General features: G+C 45.6%; 1 non-coding gene across 1 annotated transcript; it reads right to left on the bottom strand.

Moving 5' to 3' along the window:
• LOC126004668 (U6 spliceosomal RNA) lies at positions 1–107 on the bottom strand. The gene has a single exon (XR_007493933.1). It is a non-coding gene; the product is annotated as a U6 spliceosomal RNA (small nuclear RNA).
• Between the last annotated feature and the right edge of the window lie 21,282 nt (positions 108–21,389).

Here is a 21,389-nt window from a genome sequence, read left to right as displayed (position 1 = left end):
TTTTTTATGAAACGCTTCACGAATTTGCATGTCAGCCTTGCACAGGGGCCATGCTAATCTTCTCTGTATTGTTCCAATTTTAGTATATGTGCTGCCGAAGCGAGCACAACTTAAATAATTCTTAATCTCTTATTTGGTCTATCAATTTGTGAATTCTTCCATTTGTCCTATGCTACCAGTGCCTAACATAGTGCAAAGGATATGTGAAATGCCCTCTTAGGGCTTGATAAATGGATGGATACATGGAAGGATGGACGGACAGATGGATGGATGGCTAGTTGTATATATGTATGTTTGAATGAATAATAGAGGAATGTATGTATGTTAGGGTTTGCTAAATGGATGGATAGATGGAAGGGTGGATGGGCAGGTGAATGGATGGCTGGTTGGATAGATATATGAATGGATGATGGATGGATGGATGGATGGATGGATGGATGGATGGATGGATGGATGGATAGATGGATGGATAGATGGATGGATAGATGTATAGACAAATGATGGCTGGCTAGCTGGCTTTCTGGTTAGGTGAGTGACTGAGTGGGTGGAGTGCCCACAGAACATTGAGTGCATTGGAAAGATGTTGGGATTTCTCTATACTCTGGAAGCCCCTGCAGCAAACAGGAAGGTATAAAAAAGGAGAAAAGAATCAGAAGGCTACGAAAAAGACAGGTCAAGTGGTGCTATATAGTCGTGCCTTGTAAAGTGAGTGTGGGAGGAAAATGTCACTCCTGAAATAAAAGAAAAATTAGTATCAAGGAGGATTCGTTTGCCAGATGCTAAAAGGGGGTTTCAGCAGGTAAAGCTGCAGAGCTTTACAAAGATAAACTAGAATGTCAGCTGAGCATTTAGCAGACTCTCGCATATTAGAAGCCAAACACTGATATCAGCACTTTGCAAGTACGTCATTGAAAGCCTTGCACAAAACACTGAATTATGACTTGTCCAAAAAAAAATAGGCAGTTACCTTTTCCCTACACTACCTCAAGGCAGGCCTGGCTCTGCTGTTGGTATCCTTGGGGAATCAATGTTTTAAAATTTTTTTTTTCCGGTTTTTGGTGTTTGGGTCACACTCGGTGGCACTCAGGGGTTACTCCTGGCTCTGTGCTCAGAAATCACTCCTAGCAGGCTCAGGGGACCATATGGGATGCCGGGATTCCAACCACCATCCGTCTTGAATAGGTTCATAAAGGCAAAGGCCCTACTACTGTGCTTTCTCTCCAGCCCCATAATTTTTCTTTTCCCAATAACAGACTCTGATAATATGCTTATGGAACTAAGTTATCTAAATGCAGTGGGAGAGGTGGGAACCTAGAAACAGTGGTGCAAGTGATGTGTGAAGTACAGGAAACAGTTATGTTACTAGTCTTTTAGGTAAATCATGATGCCTAAATTTTTTTTAAAGTTTTTTTTTCTAGTGCCAGAAATCAAATTCAAGCTTTCCAAAACACAAAGCATGAACTCTATCACTAACTTGCACTCCCACCAGAAAATGAGAATTCTTTTTTTTTGGGGGGGGGGAATAATTCTTCCCTGACTTGCAGATAAGAAAATTGAGGCTCAAAGAGGTGAAGTTGCTGGTGAGTGGCAGTGCCGGCTGGGCACATCTTCCCTGTGTCTCTCTGAAGATGGAGGTGGAAATGAGCTAATTCAGTCCCGTAGTAATTTCGGAGGGAAGAAAGAAGTGCATTTGAATCTATTCTTACATTCCCAATGTACAGGAAGGCAGTGGGGGCTGCACCAGAGATTACTCTTGTCCCTATGTTTTAGGATCACTCCTAGAAGTGCTCAAGAACCATGAGGCATGCCAGGGATTCAATCTAGGTTGTTCTTGCACAAAGAAAGTACCCTAATCCCTATACTATTTCTGTCTTGATCTCTGTTTTGAATTCAGTCATTAAAGCAACCCTTCCTAGGGGCCAAGAGCATAGTCCAAAGGGGTGGAGTGGAGATCTGATATGCGTAAGGCCTGAAGTCAATCTCCAGCACCTCACAACTTCACACACACCACTTTATACTTGGTAAAGTAGGGGTCTTTGTGATCCCTAAGCATTGCCGCAATGGCCGTAGCACTCCAAAGCTTAAAGATTACCTCATAGCCATACCCTACCCCCAAATATTGGGTTCATACCATACCATCAGGTGCATATTGCCAAAAATGCCACCCCTGGGTTTCAGGCACAGCTAAGGTGAGCCCCAAACAAAAATACTAGCTTTCTGAGATAGATGCTGTTTTGGCATGTCTTCTAGTCAAGGAACAGGGGAACAGAAAAAGAAGTTAACTCCTCCAGGATTCACAGTTAGTGAGGAGCAGATGCTGTGCTCCTGACCTGCCCCACTCTGCCTGGCATTCTTTAAGACCATAAAGATCAGGGACCAGAGAGATAGCACAGCAAGTAGGGTGTCTGCCTTGTATATGGCCAATTCAGGTTCGATTCTCGGCATCCCATATGGCTCCCCAGAGCCTGCCAGGAGTAATTTTTGAGCAAAGATCCAGTGTAACTCCTGAATGCTGCTGGGCATGACTCTCCCCCCCCCCCCCCGCCAAATAAGGCCATGAAAATCAGATTTTGGCCCTGTTACCCACACCCCCACTTGGGCTTTGTGTATAAAACACCATGTAGTACTGTTTTAGCCCCTAGCTTGTGTCTGAGCAAGTGTTGTCTCTAGCTTGCAAGATGCCAGACAGGTGTTGGGGAAACTTCCATTGCTCCCCTCATCTAGTCCTCCTTCAAGGACCACTTGGGGGTCTTACCAGGTCCCTTGAGAGCCCACAACAACTGCTTCCCAACTCTGAGGGCAAAGTTGCTATGTACTGTGTGACTATGTAACCTGGTCATAGGTTGTAGCCTTCCCCAATTCAGAGTTCATTTGGGCCCTTGGCGTTCTAGGGTGACCAATTTATGGTGATTCTGAGAATCTTAGTGTTGGGGGCTAGAGTGCAGTTGGTTCTGAGATGGAAGAAAGTCTAATCACCCCCTTGCCTCTGAGCCAGAACCTTTAGTCTAGCAAATTATTCCTAACGAAAGCTGACATACAATTTAACTTGGGTTACCCTTTGACCCTTGTGAGAATGTCAGAGTCCCTCTCTGGGATAATTTCTCACCAATTTGAAAAGCCCCAGTGTCCCTGCCAAATCCTCTATTTTCTCAATTAAATATCCCCTCTTCCTTTCATTGTTTTAGGTCAGGGTTTTTTGTTTTGTTTTGTTTTGTTTTGTTTTGTTTTGTTTTCGGCCACACCGTTTGATGCTCAGGGGTTACTCCTGGCTAAGCACTCAGAAATTGCCCCTGGCTTGGGGGGACCCTATGGGACACCGGGAGATTGAACCCCGGTCCTTCCTTGGCTAACGCTTGTAAGGCAGACACCTTATCTCTGGTGCCACCTCGCCGGCCCCAGGTTTTTTTTTTGTTTGTTTGTTTTGTTTTTTTGGTTTTTTAAGGCTCCTCTACTTGCCCCTCTTCTTCTCTTCCCGGTATGCTCTAATGGATTGTCAGGAATCCTGACTCAGGATTCCTTTAAAAATTTTAAGCTTGGAGCCAATATCCTAGCACTCAGGCAGCCAAAATTTCTACCTATTGTCTTCATTTGCCATCCTTCCCTCAACCCACTCTAAGCTTCCATTGGACCCACTACCCTAACCCCAAACTCCATTCATGTGGAACCTATAGGAAGCTACTATATTTACCAATAATTTTGTGTCTTCCCCAAGGATAGCTGATTGGCCAAGAAATTGGAGTTCCATTTAAACTGGTCCAATCAACTCATCTTATGAAGGGTTTGGATTTGAGTTTCTCCCTAGAGACTAAAGCTATAAGAGAGCAAACTCAGTGGTCATTGACAGCCCAATTGATCAGTATAGAGTAGGCCATGCTGTGGGAACAAATCAATCCTGAGATGCTTGTGGTTTAATGCAATAAAAATGTATTTCCTTCTCTTGCCAAGTTTGCTGAAGTGGGTACTTCTGGGCAGCTTTCCTTTACATGCTGATTCGGGGTAGGGCTAAGACCCAAGAATCTTTTAGCTTAACAATCTTTCTCTTTGGGGCCAGAGAGATAGCACAATGGTAGGGCATTTACCTTGAATGCAGCTGGTCCAAGACAGATTGTGGTTCAAATTCCAGTATCCCATATGGTCCCCGTGCCTGCCAAGAGTGATTTCTGAGCACAGGGCTAGGAGTAACCCCTGAGTGCTGCTAGGTGTGACCCCCACCCTCCCAAAAAAGAATCTTTCTCTTGGAGCCGGAGTGATAGCACAGCAGTAGGACGTTTGCCTTGCATGTGGCCAACCTGGGATGGACCTGGGTTTGACCCCCGGCATGCCATATGGTCCCCCAAATGTGCCAGAAGCGATTTCTGAGAACAGAGCCAGGAGTAATCCCTGAACACTGCCTGGTGGGCAAAACAAAAATAAAAACAAAATCTTTCTCTTATCAATAGAGAGATAGCACCATGGGCAAGGTGCTTGCCTTGCCTGAGGCTGGCCCAGATTAGGTCCCCTGAGACCACCAAGAGTGATCCCTGAGCATAGAGTCAGGAGTAAATCCTGAGCACTGCTGGATATAACTAAAAAAAATACCCCCCAAAAAATGCCCCCAAAAGGTCTCTCTTTTACAGAGATGTGACTCAAAGGGTTGAAGCAGACACCTTGCATCTTAGAGCCTTGGGTTTTATCCCTGATATCTTATGCCCCCCAACACTGCCAAGAATAGCCACTGAGCACCAATTGAGGACCCTCCCCTCAAATCTTTCTTCCCTAACTGCAGAGGAGATTGGGAAGTATTCATGTTCCTAGATTTTGGGTTAAAAAAAAAACACAAAAAAACAAAAAAACAAAGGTTGGGAGCAACTAGTCAAGCAGAGATGGCAAACATGCTGATCTGCATGAAGAGAACACTTGAACCCATGAGCTTCTCTGTGCTGAGCCTGTGCAACTAGAAAAGCCTGTGTCTTGGGGTCAGAGAGATGTCATGGAGGTAGGGAGTTTGCCTTGCATGCAGAAGAATGGTGGTTTGAATCCCGGCGTCCCCGATGGTCCCCCGAGCCTGCCAGGAGCGATTTCTGAGTGTAGAGCCAGGAGGAACCCCTGAGCACTGCTGGGTGTGACCCAAAATCCAAATAAATAAATAAATAAATAAAAAGAAAAGCCTGTGTCCACTAGCAGGAGATGTGAGATGAGTCCTGCTAATCAACCAGTCTCTGTGGCTTGGTTGTCAGTGAGTTTCCACAGCACCTCCTGCCCCCAAAGTGTGTTGAGCTAATTTGTTGAATTGCTTCTGGTCACTGACATCTAAAGGGGCCCTCTCAACCTTGTTAATGCATTCTTCACCTTATCATAATACTGTGAATGTAGACTAAATAACCACTTTCTTCTTAAAAATCCTTCTCCCTTGACCTGCTATAAATTCAGTTCACCCTTGGGACTCCCCGGTCTGCTTCAGAGGTCAGGCAGATTGTGCACATGGCAGCGCTGGTGGCTGCGGCATCCTGGTGCCACTCTTGGCCTCCTCGGTTGCAGCACAAATGGTGCCAGAGTTGGTCTAGAAACAGAACATGGCTGTATTCCACTGAATCCTAATTTTGCAGAGCAGCCAGCAGGCTGGGACTGGCAGACAGGATATACAGTAGTTTGCCAATCCCTGATCTAGTTGGTCTTTTTGGAGGTGAGTTTGAGATTTTCATTCTCCCTCTTAGACCTAATCTCATGAGCTTCAACCTGGATGTCAGGCCAGCAGGCAGAGTGTTTCAAATCCTGGTTGTACTGTCCAGTCCAGCAGCTCTCCCTCTCTGCTTTACCTCCTGTGCGTTCTCCAAGGAGCATCCAGGACTTTAATGGCTCAGCAGAAGAGCAGTACTGGACATGTGGTAGATTCTGGGCTTTCCCTCTTGGAAAGAAGCTAGGGAGAAGTTGGCATTGCAAAGGAGGGGAGAGTTGAAAAGAACACCCTCCTAATCACTCAGAGCCCAGCCTCTGCTCCCTGGGGGATGGTGTCCTCTCTTTCTGCTTCTCCAGGCTGGTTTCCTCCTGGGTATCAGGTTCCAGGGTGGATGTAGAGTCATTAGGAAGCTGTTTGTCCCCCACTCAAGCCTGTACTTGTATTTAATGGAATAGAGCCCCAACCCCTGCCCCACCCAGATCCACTCTTTCATTTTGTCCTCTAGCAATCTCTGAATTGAAGCCATAGAATCCCACTCTCATAGTTTCGGAGAAGCAAGTTCAGTAGCCCCCAGTTTACAGATGAGGTTACTGAAGCCAAGGGCGTGAGAATCTTTCCCAAGGCACAATGAACCTGAGGTCCATTTCTTCTTGTCCACACTCATCCTTTTAGAAAGGCCTTCTGCTACTACCCTCCCGCGCAGAAGATCCCCAGGGAGCCTCTTATCTCAGCCCAGCCTCAAGAGATGAATGGAGTGGGAGGAAATCGTTCACACCACTGACCGAGTCTCTCTGGGCCTCCCAGCTTGATACTAAAAGGAATAGAAGCACTACTAGGTTTTCTTGGGAAATCCCATTGTTTCTTGTTTTGTTTTTGTTTTTGTTTTGATCGGAATCATCCTCCGGGCCAGAGAGATAGTACAGCAGTTATGGTGTTTGTCATTCCCAGCAGTACAAGGACCATGCCCATGGGTATGGAGATGGAGTATGTGTGCATGCAGTCCTGGGGATCCAATCCAGGGCCTTGTACATGCTAGACCACATCCCCAGCTGCCCCAAGTCCTATTCCTATGGACGGTCTTCCAGAAACTGAGCTCCAGAGCCCAAAAGACTTCACATCAGTAATGAATACAAGTAAAATATATGAGTTGACTTGTAAGTCACTAAGGCAGGACGGTGACACTTTTCTGTAAGTTACTTTTTTATGTGCAGTTTGGGGATCACACTTGGCAGTGCTCTGGGCTTACTCCTGGTTCTGTGTTTAGGGATCACTCCTAGTAGGGCTCAGGGGAACCATATGGAATGCTGGGAAATGAACCTGCATTGGTCCATGCAAGGCAAGTGCCTTACCCACTGTACTATCACTCCAGCCTCTCTAGCTACATATTTTTTAAAGTCATTTTAAGGAGCCGGAGAGAGAGCATGGAGGTAAGGCATTTGCCTTTCATGCAGAAGGTCATTGGTTCGAATCCCAGCATCCCATATGGTCCTCCGAGTCTGCCAGGAGTGATTTCTGAGCATAGAGCCAGGAGTAACACCACTGAGCGCTGCCGGGTGTGACCCAAAAACCAAAAACCAAAAAAAAAAAAAAAAGTCACTTTAAGGATGGAAGGGATCTTTTTATACTGTTTAATTTCTGGTTGTCATAGAACAGAGTTGTAAATTTTTGGCTCACAATATATAGAACTCCCATCATGTAACTTTTGTTGGCTCTATCACATTTCTGAGGATAGCAAACAAAGTCTTCTTCTAAGAGGCAGCAAGGATACCAGCCTGTCCTTCCCTTTCTCTGCAGCTACATCTGTGGTGAAGCTCAGCCTTCCTTCTCCCCCTGCTCTTCTGGCTTCTCCTCTGGGAAGTCCAGCTAATCCTTCTAAGCTGGGTTAAATTGGATCTTCCCACAGCACTTGCTACTCGGCTCTAAGGTCTTGTTTACAAGGCTGCCTTCAAAGGCGCAACTGTCCCAGCAAGCATCCTGTTGTTTATCTATGCCCTGAGCAGGATCTGACAGATTATGTGTACTCACTAAATATTTGGTTCTGGTCTGTAAGGGAGGTCAACCTCACTAGATAAGGACCAGGACTGGGGGGAGGCAGAGAGATAATATTATTGACTCTAGGTTGAGTCTCCTGCATTTCATGGTCCCCCAAGCTCTGCCAGCACAGGGCTGGCAGGAGCCTCTGAGTACCACTGATGGGTGGCCCAAAAATCACAACATTAAAAAAACAAATACAGGCCAGAGAGATAGCATGAAGGCAGGATGTTTGCCTTGCTTGCAGAAGGACGATGGTTCAAATCCCAGCATCCCATATGGACCCCCAAGCCTGCTAGAAGCAATTTCTGAGCATAGAGCCAGGAATAACCCCTGAGCACTGCCAGGTGTGACCCAAAAACCAAAAAACCAAAACCAAAAACAAACAACCAAACAAAAAACCAAATATACTAAGTGAAAGTAGTATGAGGGACACCTAGATATTCACTCCATTTTTAGGGAAATGATTATTGGGATCTTCCTGGTTCAGGTTTACTGTCGTCTGTCCCCATCTACCACCTAATTTTGTGAAGAAATATAACTTAGCTCCCAAATCTCCTCTTCTGGATCAGAGATAATATAAGGGCTAAGACACTCGCATTGCACACAGCTGTTCTGATCCCCTGCACTGAAGATGGTTCCCTGCATCACTAGGAGTGACCTCTGAGCACAGAGCTGAGAATAAGTCCTGAGTATCACTGGATCTAGCCTCAGAAATTTAAATCCATCCTCTCCCTGTCAATCTCTTCCCCTGCCCCCCACATACACACAACCGTCTCTTCCTCAAGGTCAGTGCAAGACCACAGATACATCCTGTCAGCCCACGGAAGTGTTGGGAGGACACCAGGTCCTGGGTAAAGTCTCTAGTGTTAAGCCTGAGTCTCTCAGTGCCAGAGGGTCAGCGTTTGACTTTCATGGGTCTTGCTTGACATATGTGCCTTTGTGGACCCATTCACCTTTACAATTCAATTTTATGTTATAGATACAACCTTATTGGTATGAAGACAAATGAAGTACAGACTTGCCCCATTTTATTTTGTATTCTCTTTTATCATACTTATCTCTATTTTTATAAAAGCTAAAGTATTTTCAAGAGTTTCTAAAAGTACAGTGGCTTGGCATTAGTCTGGGCTCTCACAGAATCCAAAGGAGATTCATACCTAGGTATAAATATAGATATGGATTATTTTATTGTTTTGAGTCTCCAGAGCAGTGATCAGGAATCCTGGAGGTCCCTCCTGTTGATTCTCAATTGGTGGGTCCGATGAGGATTCACTGTTGTTTAGGCCCCAAAGTACCAAGGATAACTACCACCACCATCACCACCACCACTCCCGCCATGCTGGGGTGCTTATAGGGGTCCAATGTTTGGAGGACTACGTGGTGTTGGAGCTCAAATCTGGGTCAGTCTCATGCAGAGCACATGCTCAAACATCTGTATTATTTCTCTGGTTCAAGAGACTTGGTTATGGTTGACATGGTTCATGCAATATTTGAGACTCAGAAGCCCCATAGTCCACAGTAGGCAAACTAAAGACTCGGGTGAGCTGACAGTTTAAGTATAGACCAAGTTTCAGATTGAAAGCAGGAGAAACTCAAAGGCAGTGGGCCAACTATGTGAATTCTCCCTTCGTCTTCATTTTCTTTTGGTTATTCTCTCAATTCAACCTACCAGCTCGGCCTCCTGGTATAGTCACACTGACACATAAATCAAGGCATAATAGGAACTAAAGCATTTTGTCTACTGAATCTCCTGGAGAAGTTGTTGTCTTTTTCCTATCAGGCAATAAATCACATCAGTTTTTCCTCTGGACTTACTTCTCTGTGAGTGACACCCACAGGAGCCAGCTCTGCACACACAATAGTTGCCTGAGTGCTGTGTTAAGAATCTGAAGGCTGAAGGGCCAGAGAGATAGCATGGAGGTAGGGTGTTTGCCTTGTACGCAGAAGGATGGTGGTTCGAATCCGGCATCCCATATGATTTCCTGAGCCTGCTGGGGGCAATTTCTGAGTGTAGAGCCAGGAGTAACCCCTGAGCACTGCTGGGTGTGATCCAAACCCCTCCCTCAAAATAAAAAACTTAAAAAGAATCTGAAGGTTGAATTTGATGCCCACATGTCCTTCTCTCAACTGGGAGGAACAGAAAGGAAGGAAATCACTCATTTTATATTTATGCTCTGTCACTCACTCCCTGCCTCTTTTTTTTTTTTTTTTTTTTTTTGAGCAGTGCTCACGGGCTATATCTGGCTCTCTGCTCATTACATACTCCAGACTTTGTGCTCCTGGCAGTCTTGGGGGACCATCTGGAGTGCTGGGATTAGAAGTAGGGTTGTACCTGTAGCTTCAAGCTAAGCAAGTACCTTATCCTTATTTGTATAATCTTTTATTCCTTATTTGTACAATCTTTCCAGACTTTATCTTCAGTTCCTTCTACATATGTCTGGCCAATGTCCTCTCCAGAGTTCCCAGGAGATGAAGTTTGCTGAGCAAGTGGAGGAGGAGACAGAGGAGCTTGAACTTGGGCTCTTAGTTGTTTGTTAGACCTTGAACAGTCAACTGAGAAATTTCTTTTCATTTTAATTTTTTTCTCTTTAAAAGGTTTAATCTAGGGGCCAGAGGTAGCACAGTGGTAGTGCATATGCCTTGCATGCAGCTGATTCAGGATGATCTGTGGTTCGTATCCCAGCATTCCATATGGTCGGTCCCCTGAGCATCCAGGAGCGATTTCTGAGCACAGAGCCAGAAATAACCCCTGAGCACTGCTGGGTGTGGCCCAAAAACAAATAAACAAACAAACAAAAATTTTATCTAGGGGCCTGAGGTACAGGAGGCTAGGAGCTTGTCTTGCATGCAGTCAACTCTGATTCAATCCCAACACCACCACGGTACTTCAAGAATCACTAGGGTTCACTCATGAACACAAAAGTCAGGAATAGCACCTGAGCACTGCCAAATAAAATAATAATTATAATATTAAATATAATATGATATTATGCTACACTGTTGTTAGTCATATTTATTATTAAAGTATAATAATAAGGGCCAGAGTGATAGTACAGCGGTAGGGTGTTTGCTTGCACACAGTTGTTCCGGGAGGAGCCCAGATTCAATCCCTGGCATCCCATATGACCTTCAAGTCTGCCAGGAGTGATTTCTGAGTGCAGAGGCAGAGTAACCCCTGAACACCAAAAACCAAAAACCAAAAAAAAAAAAAAAAAGATAATAATAATAGTATTTAGGGAGCCGGAGCGATGGCACAGCATAGGGCATTTGCCTTGCACACGCTGACCCTGGACAGACCGCGGTTCGATCCTCCGGCATCCCATATGGTCCCCCAAGCCAGGAGAGATTTCTGACTGCATAGCCAGGAGGAACCCCTGAGCATCAGTGGGTGTGGCCCCAAAACAAAAACAAACAAACAACAAAGAATAGTACTTAGGAGCTGAAGAGCTCGAAGGTAGGAGGCCTGGGTTCACTCCCTGACACTACTAAAAGTGAGACTTCATCTATGGTCTTCTGAAAATTGCTAAAGTGACCCCCAAGTTTGGAGCCAGGAGTGATCCCTGTACACCACCATATGTGACAAAATTTTTTTCTAATTCATCTTGGGTTCTACCCCAATGAGATGAGTCACATACCTGGAGTACATGCTAATAGTTGTACCATATTTGCTCTTGCCCCAAGATGAGCCCCCTTCATCTGTGTCCAAGAGAGACTGGCAATGACATCACTAAGGTAGCCGGTGATCAGAAGGGACTGAGGATGAGAGTGAAACTGACGCTTCAGAACAGACTTAGATGAGACTGAGATGATATCTTCAACTTTATACTCCATCCAAGCCCTCAAGAAACCATCAGGTGAAGGTTGTATGACTATCACTCCATCATGAACAGCTTTATCTGTGAAAAAAGAACTGTAGTATGAACAACCTTGTAACCATGGTGTTTAAATAAGGGGGGGGGGAAGGAACTACAGGTGACAGAAAGGAACAGAAAAATATGAGACAAAATGGAAATGCCACTAATTTATTTTTGCCATGCTAGTAGATTAAACCTGAGCCTCACACATGTAAGATAAATGCTCTACTGCTAAGCTACATCCTCTGTAATGTTCCATTAGTTTTTTGATAGAGGAGGCCAGAGTGATAGCATGATGGTAGGGCATTTGCCTTGCATGCAGCTGCCCAGGATGAACCTGGGTTCGATTCCCGGTGTCCCATAGGGTCCCCTGAGCCAGGAGTGATTTCTGAGCGCATAGCCAGGAGGAACCCCTGAGTGTCACTGGGTGTTCCCAAACCCTCCCCCCTCCCAATTTTTTTTTTTTTTTGTGGTAGGGCCTATAGAAAACTGTGCTAGGAAAGGCAGCAAGCAGAATCCAGGATAAACCACAGGGCCTCTCATATGCCAATACTGTATTCTACTACCTGAGCTTCCTTCTTGGCACACTTCCCCCCGTGGCTTCATTATGCCTTCATTATGCTCCTCTACTGGGAGAAGAGTGGATCAGAGAGTGGGCCCGGCTCAGAGGCTCTTTCTTGAAGACTATCCACATCCCAGAAGTTAAGGTCAATATTCTCCCCCCTCTCTCTAACTTCTCCATCTGTTCACTTTGCCAATGGGAAAGAAGGGTCTTACTGAAGAGTCTTTTTGCCCAGTGTGCAGATTATCAGAGGGGTGAAATCCCATCAGGGCAGCAGCAGGACAAACTGGGATATCTGCTGAGTGCATCATTCATGAACTTCTATGATGCAGAAGTGGGATTCCTCACCCTAGCAGGGCAGACAGATTTGTAGCTAAGGGTCTTACTCTAGCCTCCTATGCCAATCTGTCTATCCTTTATCCTCCTGAAAATTCAAGCACCGAGCACAGTTCATGAACTTCAGGCTCATTCCAGGTAACTTTACATCCACATCAAGGTGTAATTATTCCCTAATTACCCCGATAATAAATCAGGACCGAAAGGTTCTTGGGGGAACAATGTGCTCTGATGCCCTCTGCTGGGGAGGTAGTGCTGTCCCTGGGGGGCAGATGAGGTGATTTAGGACTGGATGAGACACATCTGGGCTTGTGGAAGGCCCCAGTCAGGGCAGACTGAATCAGAGAATGATTCCTACAGGTCCTACTCAGAAGGAGTGTGCATATGTACATGTGTGTGTATGTGTAAGCATGTGATGATAGTGTGATGTGTGTGGTAATGTGCAATGGGAGAGGAGAAGAGAGCTTGGTATATGGTCTATACCCCTTTTTTTGTTTGTTTTGAGGCCATACTGGTGACACTCAGGGGTTACTCCTGGCTATGTGCTCAGAAATCGCTCCTGGCTCGAGAAACCATATCCACCACAGGGGATCGAACCAGGTCCGTCCTGGATCTACCACATGCAGGACAAACGCCGTACTGCTGTGCTATCCCGCCGGCCCTTAAATTTTCCTTTTTCTTTAACCAGTTGGAGTTGGGCTTCAGTCATTTGCAAGTGAAAGAGCCCTAAGTAAAAAAATGGATTGAAGGTCTTTTCTAGAGAAATGAGCTTTAGGCTGAAACTCTGAAAGACCTAGGTTTCAGCACTGGCTCTGTGACAAATCAGGCTCGTGACCTTGGGCAAGTGACTCATTTTTTGGGGGGAAAGGGGTTTGGGCCACACCCGTTTGACGCCCAGGGGTTACTTCTGGCTGTGTGCTCAGAAATCGCTCCTGGCTTGGGGGGGACCATATGGGATGCCAGGGGATCTAACAGCAGTCCGTCCTATGCTAGCGCTTGCAAGGCAGACACCTTACCTCTAGCGTCACCTCTCCGGCTCCAAGTGACTCATTTTTGTTGGACTCAGTTTCCCCATTTGTAAACAGAGAAGTGTTTCTTGGACATTCAATAAAATTCCTTTCACCACCAACCATTGTTAACATTTTATAGAAGCAGACTCTTTATTCCCAAATGTGAAAAGAACAAGACTTTGAAATTGAAAATGAAATGAATGTCGACTCTAGGAAAATTCACTCTGTTGTTTGTATTTCCCCAGATTGTACAGGCTAGAGAGAAATCTCTTAGGATGCTTGGAATTTGGTGACTAAACTCCCAAGTCCATCTTCTGTGGAAGGAATAATCAATCACTCATACCTGCATAATTTTTCAAAGTTGTCTGAAATGTCAGTAGCCCGCCCCCTCTTTTTTTTTTTTTTTTTTTTTTTTTTTTTTTTTTGGTTTTAGCTTTTTTGGGCCACACTCAGCAATTCTCAGCGTTTACTTCTGGCTCTGTGCTCAGGATCTGGTGTGATTGGGGATGCCAGGGGTTGAATGCAGATAGGTTTCATGCAAGGTAAGCACCCTAAATTGTCAGTAGCCCCTTTCTTAGCCTTCTCATCCTTCTTCCATATGAAGAGAATGAAATTATTCATTAAACAGCTATTCCCCCAACTGCCACAGTGCTAATGGTCTCATTAAATATCTAGCAACATGAGGGCCTTTACTTGTGCTCTTCGTGCCATTGATCAAGCTTTGGGCTTCTGGGTTTGAGACCTTCACCTCTATAATCTCACCTTTTTCTTGCAGAGGTCCTCTAGGAAAAGTGTTTCTTACTCTTTTTTTTTTTTTTCTTCTTGGTTGTAGAGAATCCACACCCAGTGGTGCTCAGTTCTCACTCCTGGCTCTACCTTCAGGAATCACTTCTGGCAGACTTGGGGACCATATGAGGTGCTGGGAATCCAACATGGGTCAGCCATGTGCCAGGCAAACATTATCCACTATATTATCTCTCTGGCTTATGTATTTCTTTTTTTTTCTCATAGCGATTTAACTACAGGTTAGAGGTTTCACAAAGCTAGTTGGATTTTAATATGAGTTTCTTTGACTTTAAAGACTCTAAAGTCTCTAAAAACTCTAAAGTTTGTTTGGGGGTGACACCCAGCAAAACTTAAGCTATGTCAGTACTTAGAGAGAGGTCACTCTCAGAGGTGCTCAGGGAACTATGCAGTTCCCCAGGATCTGGCTCAGGTCACTTTCATGTCAAACATACTTTCCAGCTCTTTGAGTCATCTCCCCAACCCCTGAAGCCTTGATTTTTAGTCCTTAAAGAAAAGAGGGCTTGTATTCCATGTTGTCAGAGTATAAAGCTCTCAGAGAAGGGAAGGAAGTCCTCATGGGACCAGGTCAGGTAAGAGCTGACCAGCGCCATCCAAATTTCTTACTTTCTCAGTTCCTATTCCAGCTCTTCTAGAAGGAGATCCAAAGAGGGTATGTAAAATACAAATTTTCAGGGGCCAGAGAGATGGTATAATGGATAAGGAACTTGCCTTGCACATATTGAATCAATTTCCATTTCCAACCATCACGACGTTTGACCACTCAAGCATCATCAGGAATGATTTTGAGCATAGAGCTAAGAGCCCAGAGACAATTGAGTTGAGGGCCATAAGGACTGGCCTTGACTCACAATATTGACTCATAATATGAAGCTCACTACAAAAAGTGGTGAGTGCAGTTAGGGAAATAACTACACTAATAACTAGCATGACTATCTTTTTTTTTTTTTTTTTTGGTTTTTGGGTCACACCCAGGGGTTACTCCTGGTTCTATGCTCAGGAATCACCCCTAGCAGGCACAGGGGACCATATGGGATGCCCACCGTCCTTCTGCATGGAAGGCAGACGCCTTACCTCCAGGCTATCTCTCTGGCTCCTAGCATGACAATCGTAATGAGTGAGAGAAGTAGAATGCCTGTCTCGAATACAGGCAGGGATTGGGAAGGAAGGAGGGGGGGCATTGGTGGTGGGAATGTTGCACTGGGGTGTTCTGTTTATGAATAAAACCCAACTACAATCATGCTTATAATTATGGTGCTTAAATAAAGATTTCATAGAAATAAAATAAAATAAAAAGAGTAAACCCTGAGCATTGCCAGGAGTGCCCCCCCTTAACAAAAAAAAAAAAAGAAAGAAAGAAAGAAAAGAAAAGACATTTTGAGAAAAGGACAAGGGCACAAGAGTCCTTGTCCAGGAGCAAGACAAGATGTCTCAAAACCTGAGAGTCCAGGCTTAGGAGCCATGGTTAGGTGACTCCAAGTACAAGATTTGGGAAAGATGCCTCTAGGCTTGGGGGTAAAGAAGGGGAGACTTCTTTCTCCCAAAGAAGAAGACCCAAAGTCAGGTTTACTCCTTGGTGTTTTTCTCAGCCCTGACACTCAACCTAGTTTTCCTAGCTTGTAAAATGGGGTTACCAGTGTAGAAAGATGATACCCAGCTACCAACCCCAAATAAAGGTGTTCTCCTAACTTTCACCTTCCTAAAACCACTTCCTTTAATATGTAAAAGCCCACCTGGATCACTCTTTTCTGCCCCACCCTGGTGGATTTTGTTCTAGATAATGAAGAGAAGCAGTTCTGGCTTTGGGCAGAGGCAGAAAAAGCATGAGACAAAGGCCACGGATGCCATAATTACCCTTTCCTGACTGGCTTGGTATTATTTTTTTCACCTCAACCCTGCTTCTTCAGACCCGGCTGTGTGGGGCTTAGAAATATGGTGCCTGAGGTGATCTCACACCTTGTGGGTTTAATCTTACAATTGGCGCCCGAACAGGGACCTGAACCCAGGATCCACCGATTGCTTCTTCAGACCCGGCTGAATGGTGTGTAGAAATATAGTGCCTGGGGCTGTCTTACAACTCATGAATTTTTATTTTACATACCAGGACTTGTCCAAGAGGCTGAAAGGAACAGGTGGTAATGACTTTTGCCTTTGGAGTCAGGTCAAGACTAAAGACCTTGGGGCTGGAGAGATAGCACAATGGTGTTTGCCTTGCAAACAGCTTATCCAAGACCTAAGGTGCCTCGTTAGGATCCCAGCATCCCATATGGTCCCCTGTGCCTGCCAGGAGCTATTTCTGAGCAGATATCCAGGAGTAACCCCTGAGCACCGCCAGGTGTGGCCCCCCCTCAACAAAAGGCTAAAGACCTGGTCTATTCCCATGCACTCTTCTCCTCTGGGTCACTCCCAGTGACCTCCATCCAACCAATCTCCATCATATGACTTAGGTAAAAGGCTCAGGTAGAGCAGGAAGTCTGAGGCTCTCCCTCTATCTAGCCCATCAGCCAATCCTTGAGGATGCCTCCAGACAAAACTCAAGTCCCCAGGCACTACCCCTCCATCTGAACTTCTGGCCACCTGAATGCTCACATGCTCCCATTCCTATCCCAATGAATGAATTCCTGTTCTTTCCATCTTCCTAATCTCAGGCCTACAGCCAAAATCTGTGTTTTGTGCTCAAAATCCTCACATAAGGGGGATCGGGGAGAGCTCAGGGTCAGAACTTCTTCCTTGCAAGAGTAAATGCAAGTTTGAACCACCCCACATTACAGTCCTGGTGATAGCAGGAAGGCCCAACAAAGCGTGTGGTTTTCAGGCACACCTCAAGGAAATGTGTGACTCCTGGGAAAGCCTGTGGAAAAGTAGATTAACTGCAGTAAGAGCAACAAAGTGGGAGGGAAGACAATGTTCAAAATACACACCTCAAGCTAGTATGGGTGCAGCTGGCCTGGTTAGGTTTAAGCACTGCATCTGGTCCCCAGCACAGCCAAAAGTCACTTCCGAGCACAGAGCCAGGAGGAAACCCTGAGTTCCACCAGATGTGGCTCAGAAACCAAAAACAAAATAAACATATAAAAAACATGCCTCAATGATTGTACTCAGAAAAAAAAAAAAACACCCAAATTTGACCTGACTGACCTGAGCCCTACCCACCTCTCCAAGCTTCTCTGGCACATATCTTGCCCTCACCCATGACACCCCAATAAAGTAGTGGCCAGAGTACACTAAGCTATTTTCTTATGCAAGTCCCTTAGCACCTGCTGTTCCCTGTCACTGGCCTTCTGTATCCATTAGCTCCAGGAGCCTTCCCTGATCATCTGCTCTGAAGCAGCATTCCACTCATTTCTTTCTTGTCTCCTTTTGGGAGGCTTCCAAAGTGGCACTCAGGAGAGCCAGGAGACACTCCCGGCCATACGTGGCCTAGCAGGCCAGCAGTTCAAAGGGAGGACTGAGGACATAGTGTTACTGGGGACCCCCTGGGTCACCTTGGCTCTGTTTGGTGAGTAGGAAAAAGAGGTTCCAATGTGACTCTAGAAATGCTAGGAGGTCTCAAACCCCGGCCAGGTTTATACCTTGTTCCCAATAATACCCCTGTACTGTCAACCATCAATGCATTCCTTCCTATCATAGTCCTTGTTTATCTCCCTCACTCCTCATAACTTATTTATGTCTCTTGGTGACTCTGCTGCCTTCATTTGTTGTCCTCCCACGAGGCTAGGGTCATGCTGTCTGTTCCTAACCAGAGCTTCCTGGCAGGGCTTTGGCATAGCCAACACTCAAGAAATATTTTTATGGCCAGAGAAATAGCACAGCAGTAGGGCGTTTGCCTTGCACACAGCTGATCCAGGACAGATGGTGGTTCGAATCCTGGCATCCCATATAGTCCCCCGAGCATGCCAGGAGCAATTTCTGAGTGCAGAGCCAGGAATAACCCCTGAGTGCCACTGGGTTTAACCCCAAAACAAAACAAAACAAAACTAAATAAATGTTTTTGATGAAAGTCCATTACAGGAGTCATGATCAAATCCCAACTCAGGGTCTTTGCTGCCCTCCTGATCCACTCTTCAGCTTCATTCATGAATCAGCCTATTGCATTGGAATCTGGGAAAGGGTGAGATCGTCTCTCTGGGTTGGTCTCAGACCACATGGAGGAATTTGTGAAAGGTTTGGAGGTGATATTGTGGAACTTCTGTCTAGAGCCCAATCTACCTTAAGGAGAGATGCCCCTGTGCTGAACCATGCAAGGCTGCCAAAGACTATACCACCCAAGGGAGCAGCTCTGAGATAGATTCCCTAATATTTCAGGGCCAGGAAACACAGTGCTGGTTTTCCAGAAGACATTCATTTGCTCCCTCGAGACTTCAGAAGGATAATGAAACTTGGTCCCCATTGGAAAGCTCAGTGGCCAAAAGAACCTGCCATGAAATCAAGAAACCATGAGTTCACTTCCCCTGTGCCATCCACCTATGCAAGGCAAGGACCTGTGGCAGCACCACCACTACAAAATAGGTAATCTGTAGTGCCAAGTTGCGTCTGTGAGCATGACAAATAAAATGGGTGACACCATGACGAAAGCTGTTCCATCACTACAACCAGAAATGCAAACCCCCAATGAGTACTGTGTGAGCAATACAGCACACTTCTTCTCAAAGAACTACAAATAAAATTATACACAAGCATCTCAACTAAATGAGTGTAACCCCCCTAGGGAATGCAGGTGCAAGCACCGAAACCCTGGCAGGCACCAGCATCAAGCGAGTGCAAATTCCCCTCATGACAATTGCACCAGAGGGATGGGAAGAAGGAAAAATACAATCAAATTTAAAAAAATTAATTCATTTAACAAAAGAACAAATTCTTGGGTATGTTTCCAGACTAGGTCAGGCTCCCACCCCACTGTCCACCCACTGAGTCGGCCTCTCCACACCCACTCAGCCTCTCACTGGCTGGCATGCTGGGCATTTGACCAGGCTTCTTGCAGGAGGTTGGCCAACCTTGACTGGACAGTAGTATCTTGTGACAGCCACAGACGCTGGCAAGCAGCCATAAAGCTCCGGGCAAGAACGGAACTGAAGGTTCCAGGAAAGAGGTTTTCTGTGGGAGACTGAGCTATGGCTGTGTTTCTGGGCCTTGGGGATCAGCCTGCAGGGAAGTCAGTCCTCTGGGGACCAGAGAGCAAAGCTGTATTAGCAACACACCCCATCAGAAACTGCTTGACTGTCCCCATCATTCTTCCCTCTAACTCTTTCCCTCCCATCCCTGCACTACTTGGCACAGAACTCTGACAGGAACACAGAAGCCCACAAAGCCAGGGCCAAGGCCATAGTGGGTGGTGATTATGGGGATGCCAGGTCTTAGACCAAACCCAAAGCAGAAAAGGCTGATGTCACCTTGGGTTCAGGGAAGGAAAAGGGCAGGAGGTAACATTTAGATTTATTTTTTTGAGGCAGGAATTCTCAAAATTATTGATGGGTTGGTGCATATAGACAGTATAGGAGTTATAGGTTTTATTTTATTTTATTTTATTCCTACCATACTCCCCCTTATCCCACCAAAGCACAGCCAGGAGTCATTCTGAGCACAGAGTCAGGAATAGATCCCAGCACCTATGAGTGTGACCTAAACTCTTCCACCCCATCCCCTAAAAATGTTATTGTAAGATTTTGCTAAGTCTTCAAATGATCTTCCTAGGAATCTAAGTAATGAATAAAACTGAAACAACTGTGATAGATTGTAGGGAGATTCTAAACTGTGTTCAAAGTCTAGGGAATACTTGGGGTTCTATGCTAGGTTTGAGGATGAGGCGCTAGTCAGACTTTGTGGGCAAGGATTACTAGGATTACCCCAATGGTGCTTTGGCTTATGGTGGATTTTTTTCCCTTCTTTTTTCTAGTGGTGGTCAGGGTTTACTTCTAGCTCTGCATTCAGAGATCACTCCTAGAGATGCTCAAAGGCCATATGGGATGCTGAATAGAACCCGAGTTAGCCGTGTGCAAGGTAAGTGCCCTTACCCACTGTAATTTCTCTCCAGCTCCTATGATAGATTTTTTTTGGGGGGCCACACCCGGCATTGCTCAGGGGTTACTCCTGGCTGTCTGCTCAGAAATAGCTCCTGGCAGGCACGGGGGACCATATGGGACACCGGGATTTGAACCCGGTGGATCGGCTGCTTGCAAGGCAAACGCTGCTGTGCTATCTCTCCGGGCCCCCTATGATAGATTTTTAAAAAACAAGTTGGGGAGTTGGTTGGACCATATTAGGTTGTGCTCAGGCTTCCTCCTGACTCTGTGCTCAGGGATCACTCCTAATGGTGCTCACCAGACTATGTGGTGTCAGGGATCAAATTTGGGTCACTTGCATTCTCGTCAATTCCTGTATTATCTCTCAAGCCCTTGAAAATAATTTAGAAGACAAACTACAACACAATGACCACTGTAAGACTCCAATCCCTTTGTTCTGTTGTGGTTACTGGCCTATGGGCCTCACACATGTGCTTTTTGGAGTGCTCTGGGCAGTCATTATTACTCCTTGCTCTGAAATCGTGCATGCTCAGAGGCATGCCTGCAAACAATCTTCTGTTCTCAAATGCCCTCAGAATTTTCCTTAAGTTTAGTGACTCTCAAATTGACCTGCTTTGGTGAATGACTATCTTTTTGATTTGTTTTGTGTTTGGTTTTGGTTTTTTGGCCACACCCAGGGCCAGCGTTCAGGGGTTATTCCTGGCTCTGTGCTCAGAAGCTGCTCCTGGCAGTTACAGGGATGCTGGGATTCGAACTACTGTCTGTCCTGGATCAGTTGCCTGCAAGGCAAACAATCATAGCTGTGCTATCTCTCTGGCCTTGAATGACTATCTTGGCCCCTTCTGAGAGTCCAATTCCTGGCTCAAAATTGTGACTGAGGAACCTGCGTTTCTAGAGACACCCTAGGATTGGGGCTGTGGAGGGTCCTTCCACATCACTTGAGAGACACAGACCATTGTCAGCTGGTGGTTTTCTGTATAAATAGAAATGCAGTGAAAATGATGTAGAAATGATTCCCTTCCCTTTCACATTATTTTTTTAAGACATGCTCTAAATACAGTGCTATGGAATCCAAGGATAGGAATGGTTTTGTAGTTTTTGCCAAATTCATCT

The sequence above is a fragment of the Suncus etruscus genome, chromosome 3, assembly GCF_024139225.1.
Source record: "Suncus etruscus isolate mSunEtr1 chromosome 3, mSunEtr1.pri.cur, whole genome shotgun sequence".
Taxonomy (NCBI): domain Eukaryota; kingdom Metazoa; phylum Chordata; class Mammalia; order Eulipotyphla; family Soricidae; genus Suncus; species Suncus etruscus.
This window is presented reverse-complemented; position numbering and strand designations above follow the sequence as displayed.